Source organism: Cupressus sempervirens, chromosome 5 (genome assembly GCF_028749045.1).
Source record: "Cupressus sempervirens isolate cs-2001-9-10 chromosome 5, ASM2874904v1, whole genome shotgun sequence".
Taxonomy (NCBI): Eukaryota; Viridiplantae; Streptophyta; class Pinopsida; order Cupressales; family Cupressaceae; genus Cupressus; species Cupressus sempervirens.
In genome coordinates, this window is record NC_143122.1 from 889357694 (window position 1) to 889368303 (window position 10610).

The following is a 10610-nucleotide window of genomic DNA, read 5'->3' on the forward strand; positions in this document are numbered from 1 at the left end:
ACTTTTTTCAATCTTGAAAACTAGTATATAAGGAGGCTTCAACATTTAATTTTCATCTATAAGATACTCAAAAGAAATAAAAAGAAAGAATTCACATGTACACAAGACATCAAGCAAGCATTCTTCAAGCATTCATCAAAAATCTAGCATTTCCTTCTTGAATCAAGTTTCTTCCTTCAAGGTGGTAGAGAAGTTTGGCTTTTAAGGAGGATATCTTCCATTATTTCATTCAAGTTATGTTAGTCCTCATCAAGTCATATCACAAACATTCTCATTCATGAGGTTTTTACTTTCATAGTTCCTTTTTGGTTTTGTGTTAAGTCAAGGCTATTACATTTGTGTACTTGATCGCATACTAAATTCAATTACATCTACAAAGGCAATTGTATCTCTCATTGTTAGATTCAGCTATACTACATGCTAGCATTTCCTTTATTAGTATTACCACTTTGATTTCATAGTTGATTCCTCAATCTAGGTCTTGAACAAGGCAAGCCCTCCCTAAAAAAACAAAATCAATTTCTCTAATGTGCAAGAACAAGTTATCATAGTTTTTGAATTTAGATTTAAAAACTATCAACTAAGGGCTTCAAGAATTTATTTGGTTGGGTTACTTTATGTGCCTTGGGAACATGTATGTCATCTGTAAACCTATCAATATAGGATGCACAAATTGAAATGTACCTAGAGATTTGGGATTTTTAGGGTTTGGGGGGTTTTCTATACTGATCACAAATCCACAGTCAAATTTTCAATACCATTTACTGATCCACAATTTTAAGAGTAGAAAATAACTTTCCCTTACACATTTTGAGCTTAGTTTTCTCTATCATTTTCATCCCATTCCATGTATCTAATTTTGTAATTTAATTAGACTGATTGCACACATATCGATCCTAGATCTATTTCATCTTTTTCATTTAATCAGTTGGTTTAATTTACATTCACATTGCACATCTAAGGTTAATGAACCTAGCATGAAAGAGGACTTTCTTGTGTGCTTCCTTAATATAGTTTGGGTTTAGTACTAGCATCCCTTTATCCTATTTTGTTTTTTATACTCTAACTTGAGTAATATTGAGAGTTATGTTTGGAATTCTCTATTTCTCTTGTATTAGATGAATTAGTGTAAATGTGTGTAACAAATGAATTCATCTCATATAGTTTTCATTGTTAAATTTATTGATGTCATTTTCCCCCTAAATAGTAGAGAAGAAAATATTAGCCCTTTGGTTGGAAAATAGAGCAAAACATGGATATTCTAGGTAATTTTGTTATTATTGATGACTTACTCTTGTAATTTGAATGCCAAAATCCTATCCTCTTTTCAAAAAAGGACACATGGGATATTGCTTTGGTCAAACTTAATGAAAATTAGAAGGGTATCATACATTCCAAAAGGGATAGATAAGGTTTGTCTTGATTGTACAAATTTTCAAGATTTTAGATATGGTTTCAGTTTTGATGAGGGTCTCCATCTAAGATAGAGGTATTTTTTTTAATATATGCACTTTATTAAGGGGAACATATCATCTATAGTTTCAATACTACACCCTTTTTCCTTGATATAAAATGGGTAATTATTGCACAATTTATATAGATAAAGTATTAGAAGAGATATTGGATATAAATATAAGCATGTACAGGTTTGAGGAGAAGTACACACACACCCACATGGTATTGCTATCAATTAAAATGGGGTATATTGTTGGCACAATCTATTGTCATTGATGTCATCTTTATATCTAACATTATGTGTTCCCATTAAGTTAGATAAATGTAGTATGTGGTATTCATATTATATATTCATTTTGAGAATACTTATGCCTTGTTAATTTGATTAGAAAAAAGAACGAAGGAACAAAGACTAGTCAGATGATTGTTTGTCAATGTGGAGTTTTTATATGTACAAGATCTACTTGACTTATTGGCTTAAACACACCTAGATAATCATTTCAATCCTAGAACACACACACATACACTTAAAATAGTAAATTTAACCATTAAAGTGATATCCCATTTATGAATACCTACCAAAAATATTGGATCCCCTTTATCTCATCTCCCTTTATTAAATAGATGTGGGTTTCCACGAATAGGGTTGAGAGAAAACACATATATCCTCTTGTACACTTTTTCCTCTTCTTCAATTTTTCCTAGAAGTAAATTAAGAGAAGAAATTAAAGGAAAAGGAAAAAAATTAATGTGACATAGTGCATATGACACTATCTATCCCTAGTCAAATTAATGCCTCCTTTCTTATTCTTCAAATCCTATAAAAAGATAATAATATATTCTTAGGAAAATATCCATGAAATTTTCAAGTCCATTATCTTGGATTTTTTAATTGTATGGAATTTTTCATAATGATGTGTTTTATCTTCCAAAGGATTTGATACTTATGAGGTTTCATACATAACACTATTGATTAGTTTGTGTATTTAAGCATTCACTAATTAAACTTACTTAGGATAATGCATACATAACTATTTGTGTGTTAGACATCTAGTAGTTTACACCTATATTAGCACATGGTGTATGACAAATTTAACTTTACATGGTAATATTTGTTATCATGTTCCACTTTATGTACGAAATCCACCTTTTGTGCTCTTATCACATTATTATCCTCCACATGTTGCATATACTTCATTATATAGTGGAGTATGATCCACCTTTGTTGGGCATGTGATTCCACCTTTTGTAATGATGATTTATCCACTTGTTATCATTGTATATTTTTGTCTTGCTTATATAAGTAGGCTCGTTATGTATATTTTATTTATGACTATTGGTAATAATTCCATCCTTACATCTTGCTTTAATTGTCCTCCCATTCTATTGTGCAAGTTATTTTTAGTCTTTCATTTGATCATGGGGGTGTTGCAAAGTCACCTAAAACTCTATCATGGTATCAAAGCTCTCAAGGTGTGAAAACTCTTACTCAAAATTTTTGGCTTGAATTTATTGTGGTGCATAATAAAGTTGCTTGAGCATCACCACTACATATAAGAGGCTATTTTGATGAATTTTGACAATAAATTTGTGCATATTGGCAAAAGCCAAATGTGATCTACATTGTTTTTAGCAAATTAGGTCACACGACCCAATTTGCAAAAAATGGTAAAATATAGAAAATATGTTTTTATTCTACAAGTATAGTATATTCCTTTTCATAATTATCTTCTTATTTATTTTTAATAAATATATTTTGTTCAAGACCCATACCTAGCCTCTATCATTTATTAGTTTTGTATAGGAGACTAAGAATATAATGATTGTACATTTCTTAGAACTATACAATTTTAGGGTCATTGGAAATGACATGTTGGAATATCAAGCCACTGATGAATTCTTTGGTAGGAAATAAGTACATATTTAATTATAAACTGCTATATATATCCTCCCACTAATAATGTGAGACTAAGTCCCTTGGTTTCTAGAAAAATACACATGACTTTCTTCCCCATAATTATGTTGCTTCCAGAAAATATAACTACATTGACACATATCGATGCTACTTCATAAAAAAAAAAAATTTAAAAATTGGCCACACAAACATATACTAGTGGATACATGATATCTTCTAATGATCCCATGACTCACAAGATAGAGTTCCATGTGGGAACATACAATACACAGAACATAGATAAGTGGTGAGATTCATAGTCCTTACAAGTGGAAAAGACTTCATGCAAATAACACCTAGACCTAATTAGAACACACCACATGTTTAGAACCATATCATCACATAGTTACTACCAAAGAAAAAGACATCAATGATACACAAGTAGTTTGTTTACCCAGTCAAAATCATCTTCTGTGATATGCAAATTTCCGTGGTGCTAAAATTAATGATTGTCTATCCATTCAAACATGACTAATTATCTTTTATGTGACAGTCATATAACTTTAAAATTTAATTGAGTGATTTTCTAATGTCAAAAGATTTTGGAAATTCTCCCTCTTTATCATTTATCTTTTTGATTTTGTATTCCAACTTTGAAGGCTCATATCTTGCTCATTTTAAGTCTTTGTTTTGACAAAAAAAAAATTGGGAGGACTTACGGTAGATTTTTGTAAACATTCTAGCGCAGGCATTATTTCTAATTTTGGTGACTAGAATGATCAAAAATTATAGTTTTTTCTTAATTGTACTTGTCTAATATTGTTTTCTATAACTTTCAGGGCTTCATTTTGACACATACAATAACATTTTGTAGCTGCCTTATTTTTTAAAGTGCACGATTTTTTGTCTAGTTTTTAGATTTGCTATTAGATTTTAGTCATTGTAAGTGGACATAACACTTTCAATACATTTTATCCTTGCTGGGACTATTCTGACACTAATATACTTAGATATCAATTTTGTATTTTGCATCAACAATTTGAAGGGGTCACCTCCAATTCTGTTGTACTCTGATAATATTATGGATTTGTCAAAATTGTACCCCTAACTCCATTTAATTATCATGAATGAAAAAATACTATTTAGGATTTTTTGTTACTTTTAAGATTGCTTAAAATCACTTTCAAATAGGATCCAAAAGCCACAAGTGATGTATAAAGTATTTTAAAAAATGATTGAAGGGATAAAGCTATTGGCACTCTCTGATTGTCTATCTCTCTTTATTTGAGATATCATGTTACATATAGCACACCTCCTCATGATGTTTGGAAAACCATGGTGGGACTATTTGCTAAGCTAGATAAAATAAGAAAATCTAAGTTAAAGAATGAAATAATAAGTTCAAATCCTAGCCATTTTAGCAATGTTTAAGACTTTTTTCGTTGCAAAGTACTCCCCTTACTAACCCAAACACGTACAACACAATTGAGAAATTAGTACAAATTTTCAAGACACTAACAACTACAAAAACAAAAACACTTTCTATTATCTTCAATGAAATGGCATTAGACTATTCATCAAATAACATGCTACATCTACATGGGCATTTTCATTAAAATAATTTGTAAGGTAGATCCACCATATGTGTTGTTGGTAAACAAATTTGTCTTTCAAAAAATAAATGCAAATAATGAATCAAAATGCCCAAATGAAGACACAAATTCTACCAACAGCTGGATAGATTATCATTGCATTGATAAGCTTCCTCTAAATTGAGAGATACAGCTCCCTCTTAGAAGATATTAAATGAATTAAATATCTAGATATACCTTTAACGTGAAGGCACTAAGGCATGTTAACACTCACCCATAACCATGGAATGAGTGCTATTATTGAATTTACAAACTAAAAACAAGAGGATGAACAAATAACCATAAGATTACCTACTCAACCTTCTACTTTATAGAGGAAATAAGTGGAGTTGAACATATTATTCAGCAAAATGTGACTACATGAACCACAAGATTAAGTACAGCACATGTTTGATACAAAATGGAAGAATATATCTAGAAATGTGAAGAAGAGAACCTCATGATAACTCCCAATCAAGAAAAAAAAATATACAACTCACATGACCTATGATATGAATTCATTCCTATTTCTAGATATAACAAAACAACCACAAGACTATTATGTGTCTTCCCTTTGCAATCAAGAATGTAGAAAACATAAAATAAACTCTCATATATTCCCTTGTTACAATCAAGATACTATTCTTCCCCTCATCCTCCTGCAGCTACAGAACTCCCAAAATTGAAAAAGAAGAACCCCTCCAGTGATGAGAAATTGTAAATAACTAGTTTTTCTCACATCTGCCTCCCAATGACTATTTAGTTGTCAAAAGTGATTCTTGGTAACCGAACACATTGCTTTAAAAATTTCTAAAGCTTCTTGTCTTTAAAAATCTTATTGATTTTTTTTATGGATCTTTAGAATGTTTCTACTTAAATATAAATATTATAAGTGGCATTTTATAACAATTCCCTTCATTAGACATTCGCTTTATTCATCTTCATGAGACACTCTGAGTACCATGTCTTTCTCATGTCTACCGTGATTTGAAACCTGAAATTGGAAGGCTCTAGATGCATTGGTGTCAATATCTTCTACGTCATGTTCTTCACTATAATTCACTTTGATAATTTCCACTATGCTCTAATTATGGATATTGTGATCGGTAATCAACACATCTCAAGTGCCCACTATGTCGACTTGGCATATGAGCTATGAATACATCAACATTTTGTTAAACATTCATCTGTCACCTCCAATACTTTGAGCATGCAACTGTAAGAGATGTTGTAGATGTCATTACAAATCACAGATTTGTTGAAAATAATCATTCAATTGTGTATTGTCATTGATGTTTACATAAATGTCAGTATTAACCGAGAAATGTAGATTTTGCAATGTTAACCTTGTATATCTCAGTATTAATTGAGCAGTTGGGTAATCAAGAGTTTCCAGCATTAACCAAGAAGTTGGTTAATAAAAGGATTCCTACTTGCAGTATTGACCGAGTGGTTGGGCAATGAGAAGTCACAGTGTCAACCAAGTGTTTAGTCCTACTGTTGGCCAAGTGGCATCTGAATGAAATTGTCAAATATTTTATTAATGGAGGCTGACTATGTGGATTTTTATTGATGTTTTGAAAGGGTATTCAAGATGGCCTTTCCTAGCTTGTGATATCTAAGAAAGGTTAAGTTGAGAGGACAAAATGTAACAAGGAGAATAAGAAAATGATGAATATGTGAGCAAAGGAAAAAAGGCAGAGCAAGATAGTATGAAAGATAAGTTGCAAAGAAACATCTAATCATGAAGGATCTAGAGGTCAAGCCAGAATAGAGATCTAAATCTGCAAAGGAAGTCGCTTCACAAATTAGGTCAAATTATTGTTTCTTTCTAACCATTGTAACAGTAAAGAAATATCTTAATAGAGTTGACTTAATAGTCATTTGTAAATCCTCTAACAAGGTGACATTTCATGATTGAAGTTTTTGAAGACCTCTAACCAGGCCACTCCTAATAGGGTAATCTAAATCATCTAAAGGGGTCATACTTAACAGTATGTTTTGTAACCTTTAACAGGTTGGCTCCTAACAACGCTCACTCCTGAAGAGTGAAGATTATTGTGACTAGTTGCAAGGTGGTTTTTCCCAAATTCGGTTTCCACATTAAATCTTGGTGTCATCTGTGTTCATGTTATTTTCTTATGCTTTATGCTTTTTCAACTAAGTTACTAGAGATTAAAACTAATTAATAATCTTAAGATTGCTTTGTTAACCAAGTGACAGTAAAATTCTAATGTTAACTAAGTTAGTCAATATTTCATGATCAGTGAAAGTTTGTATTGACATCTAAGGGACACAAATTTATTTTTGTGGTAACTGATTCACCCCTCCCCTCTTAGTTAATCTCTTACATTTCCAACAAGATTATGACCAGATCCAAATGGTATTTCTCCTTTTGGGGCAATTCAATAAGATCCACTATTGATGGTGTGTGGTACTTGGCAATGAACATGATCCAAATGTGGAGTTACCTAGTTTTACACTCTTAATAATCCTTCTTATTTCACACATTTTGGTTGTGCATTCCTCCAAAGTTGAACTTGAACTTGAACCAGTACTTCATTTTTAATTCAAGTTCAAGTTCAAGTCAAGTTGTATAGGAGTGTTTAAAAGTTAAAAACTTCTTTGCTCCTAGTCTTCGACGCATAGTCCATCAATCTGACAAGTTGAAGTTGAAGTTGAACTTGAGATTTTAAACTTCAAAAAAAAAAGTTATAAAAGATTGTTACCTCATTTTTCCTGCAAGTATTAATTCAAAAATAATTTAAGAGCAGAGTTTTGGAAAAAATGTACACATTGTCATGTTCTGATGTTGAAAGCATGATGACAGTGACAGTTGTAAAGACATGTGTTAAAGTACAAGTCATCATTGAATGGAGTGTGATTGCAAGTTGAGGTCATTCAAATGTCAGATTGTGTGCCGACTTGATAGGGGAATCTAACTGAAAAGACTAAAGTGTCTTGTCAAATAAATCTTCACATAGATGTATTAATGATTTCACATTCCCATATATGTTTGTGATATTTCTTACAATTTGCACCTTAAGTACTAATTTCTTTTCCATTTATCCTAAATTTGATATTCTGGAGTTTGGAGCAACAAAGCTAGTAAAGATTTGTAGGACTGATTTGGCACGTGAAATTTGTGAGTACAAAGAAATATTTCCTATGGTTTTCCATTTTTGGTTTCTCTTTAAGAATTTCAAGCAGCTATATTTAGTGGATCATTTTCATTTTCAAATTAACATGACCCTATTTTGGCCAAAACTCCTGAAACCTGGAAAAAAAAACTTGTTTATTGAGTTCTCTCTCTGAAATTCAAGATACATTTTTAGTAAATGTAAATTTAATGGAGTTAGTAGAAAGAACCAAAAGTGCCTAGAATGGAACCATAGCTCAAAAATTAACCGGTAGCAGATTGTTAGAGGCTGCAAATTTTCCTCTTGCTATGGAATGTCCTAAGCGAGTAATAGAATGTGCAAATCACTATGACCCTCAAAGTTGGTGTAGAAAGAAATTTCCAAGTGAAGTCTTAGCAAGAATTGAAAGAGCGATTGTTGTATCAGCCTTGGAAATTCCTCACAAAGAACCTTATGAGCCCTAGACTTTTGAAGAAGTAGTGTGACTATATGAAAAGAACAAGAAAGATTACAACTTCATGATTGCGCAAATTTGGCTTTTGAAGCCAGCAATGGGAGGTTCAAAGTTACCCAAACCTCTAACTATTGAACATTTTATTGAGGAAATTGTTGATATAGTTTTCCTCTTGAATAAGGTGAAAGGGAATAAGCATGCTTTCCACTAGGAGGACTGGATCTATTTCTTCATTCACAAGATTGTAGGAGGTGAGAAATTTGTTGAATGGATTGATTTGATAGTAGAAGGATTACATAAAGGGCTCTTAGGTTTGGCTAATTTGCCCCTTTCTTCATGTCATCTTTCCTTATCTATATTTTGGTTGTCTCAAAGGAGTGGGAAGGTCTTCCTCACAAACCATGGATGGAAGATATGACAATACATCAATATTATAAACATTTTCAGGCTAGAAAGCCCTCCCAAGAATTGAGGAGAATCAATTATGTGTTTTGGGAAGGCAGGTATTTGAACTCAAGGGAAAGGAAAATTGCAGGCTTTCAGAAGAAGCCATGCAGGCGGTTGAAAGCTATGGTTGCTAGTACATCGAGTTCCCTAGGTTCACCTATCTCAAAGTTGGTGCCTTTGATGGCAAACCTCTTAAGTTACACGGTTACTACTTACACAATGTTGCTCTATTGGAGCTGTGTAAACAACTGATCATTGTCAAAAACTTGTATAAAAGCACTAAGAAGATAGATGTGATATGTTTTCCGATAGAATTGGGTCATTACAAATGAAGCATGCTGTAATGGTAAAAGAAGAGATGTTTAACCTCTATCTTGAACTTTATGCCTACAGGAAAGGTTTTGACTATGAAGGGTTTTCTAAAGAGAATCTTTAGGTTACATCCGCCTTTTGACATATCCCTCATCTGGAAGATTATTGGGCCAAATGCTCTAATGAATTTGAAGTCAAAAAAAGGTTGTAGTCAAGGATGACCTTAGATCAAGTAAAAACCTTCTAGTTCAGCCTAGACATCGGTGGGGTAGAAGAAGATGAAAAAGAAGTGATAGATCCTTGGTACATTGAACAAATTGAATGTTTCCGGGTCCCTAAATTAGACTGAAGCAAGAGAGAGGAGGATGATCTACATTCTCAAACTATAGATGTGTTTCAAAGGACAAAGTATTGTCTTAAGAAAAAGAAAGATTAAGAAATTATCATTAAGTCATCAAAGAAACATTCAAAATCTAAAGAAAAGAAGTCTCCTAAAGATTAATTGTCTCCTCTCACCATGGTGTAAATGATTCTATTGCAGGTAAGTAGGAACTTGAAGTTGAACCAACCATACCCAAGGTTCAAGTTTAACCTAAAGCAAAAGCTATTAAAAGAGTAACTTGTTCGAGCACAAGGAAGAAGCAAAGAGGACACAGCCCTAAAGGAGGTTGAGAAGTGCTAATAGATTTGGATTGCCCTAAAGCTGAGCCCAAAACAAAGAAAATCCTTAGTAACAACATCCCATTCATGGTAGAAAGTCATCAAATCTCAATTAAAGATGGTAGCATACCCATGGATGCTCTTGCCCTGACCAACACCTTCACAACACCATAAAAGAACCCCATAGCACCTAAATGGCTAGAGACTTCAGTAGCCAAGAAATGAAGTCTAGTACTATTGTCTCTACCCATTGATGACTCGGCAAGTAAATGTCTGTGCAAGTCATTCAAAACCAAGAAAGTGAAAACTGAATCCAAGCTTGATTTTGATAAAGACACAGGGTGTTGGTTTGCAAAAATTGCCAAGCCATCTCAAGATAAGGATGAGGGTGAAATGACTTCTCATGATTACCAAGTATCAAAGGTGGACCTTAGAAAACAAAGCAAGGTAGTGGATATGAAAATCTTTGAAGTCTCTAATAAGAAAATTCCTGACTGGGTCTGGAAAGATGCTAAAGATAATCAAGATATGAAAGAAACAATGAAAAGTATGGCGTAATATATCAATGTTATCTTACACCCGGAACCAAAGCCACTTAATGAGATGTATGCTATCAT